The sequence below is a fragment of the Argopecten irradians genome, chromosome 1 (assembly GCF_041381155.1).
Source record: "Argopecten irradians isolate NY chromosome 1, Ai_NY, whole genome shotgun sequence".
Classification (NCBI taxonomy): Eukaryota; Metazoa; Mollusca; class Bivalvia; order Pectinida; family Pectinidae; genus Argopecten; species Argopecten irradians.
Window position 1 is genome coordinate 26,080,633 of NC_091134.1, and position 6,318 is coordinate 26,086,950.

The following is a 6,318-nucleotide window of genomic DNA, read 5'->3' on the forward strand; positions in this document are numbered from 1 at the left end:
AAAATCCGAGAATGGCGCGAAACTCCGAAGTTATCGTGACGTCACAATAGAGACATTGACGTTGCGTATTGATTCGGAAAAAAGAGTCACGTGAAAAACCACTATAATGTTATATTTAAACATACTTCATTTTATCAAATAGAGTATGAAATTAATTATACAAAATGTAAGTATTGATGTCACTATTTTTTAATTTTATCGGGTTATGAAAAGAAAAATTGTTTGAAAACTTTTGTGAGAATCCACTACGCGGATTCACACAGTTTGCAAACAATTTTCTTTTCATACCCCGATAAAAATTAAAAAAATAGTGACATCAATGCTTAATTAAGGATTAACTTTAATAGATTATTTATGTTATGGAGATATAACACAAAAATCTGAGTGTACTCTAAATGAACCGCGAAGCGGTTTATGATGAGAATACACTCAGATTTTTATCTCCATAACATAAAAAATATATTCAAATTATTCCTTATAATTCAATTTACTAAAGATAATCTCTTCAATATTCAAAATTCATTTTTGGACTCTTTTGTCTATGAAATCAATACGCCGTCATCTCAGCCAATTAGAAACAACCTTACAAACGGCGACGCTATTTTTTACTTTATGGGCTGATAAAGTAAATTTTTAAGCCAATGAAAATGCTCGTAACAAGCAAAATTGAATTATTTAAAAAATAATTTTAATTAAAAAAAATACACGATAAAGACGATCTTATATATACGTATATGAGCCTTTGCAATACTCCAGCAAGCATAGTATATCCCTTTGAGTAGTAAGCTTTGTCTGACAGCCATCGGTTTACTCCATCATTTCATTGTAAGGTACTCTAGTTTCCACAATTACTTTATATAGGGATTGGATTTCGTTTTTATGTTAACAATGCTTGTATGGAGCAATTCCTCTAAGAATATATTCGATATTGAATATATTCTTAGAGGAATTGCTCCATACAAGCATGGTTAACATAAAAACGAAATCCAATCCCTATATTTACACTCACACGACTTTTTATTTATATTTTATATGCAATAAAATCGTCATTTTAAAGTGACGTAATTATTCAATAAAAGTCGGTCAAAAGTGGGAGGAGCTTATTCAATTGAACAGCGAATGATGACGCTTCACGTAAGGTAGAATTATTCATCCGCAATGACATAAAAGTGCAATATTTTAGTGTAAAATAAACATGACAAACAAAGTGAATTTCAGAGATAAGCAAAAAGTTCATATATAGCGTAATAATATAAAGTATTTGTTCTCGGCCACATGTGTGAACTCGGTGACCTATTGTGCAGCGAGACGAGGCTGACGCACGCTTACACACTGGAGTTTTTCGAAGTTGTCAAAACACCAGTGTTCAAGTAGCTAAATTTGTTTGAGATTGTCGTCTGACTTGACGATATTACATCCTTCGGAGCCATGTGATTATATAATCTACGCTTAGATCCATCGCCATTTATAGATGGAACAAATTCACATGTGTTCGATGGATACAATGTATTTGTGGTGACGCGTAACTGTCAACACGTGGATTACTAGCGGTGCATGTTTTATAATACACATGATTAAATTCTCATAGAACAAAGACAAGAGAATATGTTTATAACTGACCTAGCTCTATCAGAGGGTCTCACGCCCGTCATCCCCAAAGACTCGATCGTAGGACACGGATACAGAGGTAATGTTTACATTTGACATACATCATTTTTAACAAAAATGAAAGCACTGCACGTCGCCCCGGTCGGGATATTTGTTCCCGTTTCTTTATACCATTGTTTATTTTAAATATGTTTGTATCATATATAAATAGAAAACATAAATATATTGTTTACATTTTTCCAAAATTCTATGAAAAACAACAATATACACGCATTGCGTAATGTTGCGTCAAAATGTAAACAAAAAAGTAGCCCTGTACGTTGCATAGAATATTTTCATACGCAAGTTCAAAGTTCATTGTTACCATGCAGTTATGGTAAACAAAATCGGCTAGTACTTACGTATAGTGATCAAGCCAAGCAAGTGTAAATATAATGAGATAAAAACGGTATGAAGGTATAAAGCTAGTATATTAATAATCCGAAATAAAAGTCCAAAATAATTTCAAAATGAAATAAGAAAACATTTCTATGGAATGTATATTCAGCCACTTTAGAGCCTTCTTCAGTCCAAAATAACACTAACACAACATGTTCGTCTACATGTTTGTTGACATTTGTTGTGGGCAGACACGAAATATCTTAGCCCGCTTGACGTGTATTGCTGGCTATTTCGACCCAACATGCTATGTGCACTAAATCAAGCCCAGTCTGTATAAACAACGAATATAAACACAAGATATTTTGTCAGATAGACTCTTGTAGCCATGCATATACATGACACTGGCATATCAAATGGGATAATATATGCAATTACGTGTATGTAAGTACTTTAATTAGGTTTCATGTGCAAGAAAATGTGTCTATAGTAACAAGAAAGAAGTGAAAGAAATATGTGATTAGGGAAATCAATACGGTAAAGAAAAAAAAGATCGCCACTCCAATGGATTTCCGGTGGATGAAAAAGGAAGATGACAAGATTATACCATATATGGATATTCTGACGACTAGGACGTCATAGCATTTTAAATGTAAAATGATGGTCATAGTACTGAGTTTCTGTATCGGTTAACAATCCAGTTTTATAACTACAGATTTCGTTTACGGATTCGTGTTTTAGCTAAATGTGAGTACAATGCGACTATTAACATAACATTACGTCTGGAAATGCATGTAACTTAAACTTGTCATCAAAGCGTCATGCCTATCATTAAATTGGTTTCAATCGCAAACCATTTGGCACAACATTAGGTGATGTGGCGCCATCTTCTGTTGAGAAAGCGAGATAATAGAAATCGCAATGTCATTATATCGTGCTTACGTTGACATTTAGATTGGATACTGTGCATATTATTTCTACTTCTTCGGTTGATCATTTGTCTAAGAACCTTACTCGAATGATAGCTAGTCATGACCTCTTATGAAGTCTTTTATGTATTTAGTGTTAAAAAGACCTATTGTTTTTGTTCTAAGGATCTGCGAAATAGTAAGATATGCTATTAAACGTGTCACCATATTGTAGGGCATGAGTCGAAGGTGGGACGGTAGCTTTTTTATATTGGTCTTGAATTCGATATTGCCTCTATGGCCTCAATTCCTGTTTTCAATTTATGTCGATGTCTCATTAACGGTATGACAAATTTCTTTTTTGTTATGTAGAATCAATAATTTAATTACCATTTTTCTGTAAAACTTCCGGTTGGAAATAAGGGTCAAACTTCGAATGTGGAATTTTTCGAGAAAAAAAAAAATATTTTAAAATCTTCTCAAGTTTCTTAATATGATTAACTTTGACCTTTATGCAAGGTCACTTGGGCCAAAATCTGAAAATCTAATGACTACTTGCGAAGTTCTAGAAGGCATAGACACATAATATTAGGCCCATATAATGCTGACATATATGCCTACCAAGTTTGATCATGTAATTGACCTTAACCCTCATTCAAGGTCATATATTCAAAAATCTTCGAATGACTTCTTATGAAGTTCCAGAAGGCCTAAAGACCAAATATTAAAGATGTAATATGCTTACATAAATGACATAAACCAAGTTTGATCATATGATTCACCTTAACCTTCATTCAGGCTCTCAGGGGCCAAAGACCTAAAATCTTCAAATGGCATCTTCTAAATATCTTAAGGCATAGAGACCTAATATGAGGCCTGCAGGATGCTGACATTTATGCCTACAAAGTGTCTTAATATGATTGGCTTTGACCTTTATCTAAGGTCATGGGGCTAACAATCCTAAATTCTTCATATGACTCTTTATGAAGTTCTGAAAGGCCTAAGACTTAAAATTGGACTTGTAGCACGTTTAGAAAAAGTCCTACCAAGTTTGATTTTATAAATGACCTTGACCAGAATACCTTGCTTTCAGGTGAAAAGCCCATAGACAATTTCTAGTTTAAAATTGTTGCTGTTACATTCACATGTCATACAACATTGATAAAAAAACCGAAAACAATAAAACTGAAACACATTTTTTCACCATTTGTCGTTACACTTCTGATATTATGATGAGCCCACAAAAAAATCGGATGTTCTGGATAGCATACATTATGCAGCGGTCTGTACGTGATTGCCATGAATATGATTTGATTATCACAGAGTGGGCGTGAAACAGACACAATGATACAACGTCCTCCCTGTCCTTAAGCCTCCATATTTCTTTCTGTCTGAACCTCTACGAACATTTGTTGTTAATATATTACGTTACTGCTGGCGATTAACACAAGCGGCACTATAAGGCGACATCACATTTTGGCTATGACGTAACAGAATCTGAACCAATGCAGTGCATTTGCAAAATGGCATGACGATTGTTGAAATCGCTTCATCACGTGAAATAGTAATGACTAATCAGAACTTATAATTCATAGACGATAAACAGTGGCACACGCAGTATTCATAAAAAGGTCAATTCGTCGTCTAAGTCATATGAAGGCCGAAAACAATATATGACTTCATTTGTCTCATTAACAAAGGCTAGCATGAGTTATTAATTAATACCTATATGTGATAAACCATGACCATGTAGTTTCCACAGATAGTGGGGTTTATTGATTGCAGAAAGTTTTTTTTTTTTTTTTTTTTTTTTAAATTGTGAATGGCTCGATTGGTCGCAGGTGTTCATGTTGCATTGGCAGGATGTAATTAAATGTTCACTGTTATATCACTGAAGACTTTGTCGTTAACATATCTGTAACTAAGTACATCATGTAAATCAGTGGGATATCATGTAGAGGAATTTGTTTATCATGGTGTTATTTACACTGCAATCAATTAACATTTACCAGTGAAAGATTTAATTTAATTGCCCATGACCACTTTTCCCGAAACAGGAGTGATACTTAAAACAAACAATTGTTATTTTAATAAAATCCGAAACTGGTATGTTTCCATGCCGAACATGACACGGGATTCTAACTTTTTAAAATATGGGCCTATATATCAATGAATCACTTTAAAACACACGTCTGAAAAGCGTATCAATCGCCTTGTATGTATTTTAGCCTAGTGTCTGGCGGTGATAGAACACCGATATCATATATACAATTTCTCGACACGTTTTAGTATGACCGATTGGTAATCATCTTTGGTCTAGCCAAAGTCTTTGAAGTATTGACATTTCTACACTGAGCGGACACTATGAGATGAAAGTAAAGGTTGTATACATGATTTCAGTAAATAGCTGCCCTGTGAGCCTTGAGAGATCCGTTATATAATTGGAACAAACTATGTTCTTACCACATCGCGCAAAGAATAAATTGAGAACAAACAATTTGTGCTGTTCGTTAATGTGTTTCTTAATGGTTCTATAAAAAAACATGATTACAATTATTATCCATAAGTTTCCATTTATGGTCATAATATAGATATACTATATACGAATGTCGACGCTTACCAATATCAGAAACTGAAAATAAATTATTGTATAAATCTATATATCTATAAATGAGATGCTTAGGATGACTCACTGTTCAAAGTCCTCGGTTAGAACATAAATATCAGGGATATCATTTTAGTGAGTCGTTAATAAGCGCATAAATATTAATTAATAATGGAATCTGTGTCACGTGTAATTACAATTACAACCCAGGAATTAATAAAAGTGAATAAAATCATATTCTTCAATTTTGAAAGCGGTCCTTAAGTGCTATATAACCAGCATACTAAATGAGTTTAATCCCTTATTTGCTCTGAAACGAAAAAAGCAACTTTCAAAGTCCTTGGTTAGAATATAAACATCGTGGATATCATTCTAGTGAGAACATGAGTAATTAACAAACACATAAATGTGAATTAATTGATGAAAGCTGTGTCACGTTTAATACAATTACACAAAAGGAATTAAAAAAATGGACAAAAATACTATTCTCGAATCTGGAAAACGGTCCTAAAGTGTACGAACAATACTATTACTAGCCAATCAAATGAGTTCAATTCCTTATTCATGTTATAATACTGTGTAATTAATAACGATGAAGCCATTAAAGAGGTGTAAATCAACACCTTTAGGGGAAAGATGGGGTTGATATTTAATCATCGGAACACCTTATGAACAATTGGTGACCAGTATCATTTGACCAATTAAAAGTGCCCTACTTCTTCCTGGATCCTTATACACAGGGAACACATCAACCACAAAAGCTAAAAAGAAAAAGTAATCATTCATAAAATGACCGTAGCTGATGATAAGGTATCAAGC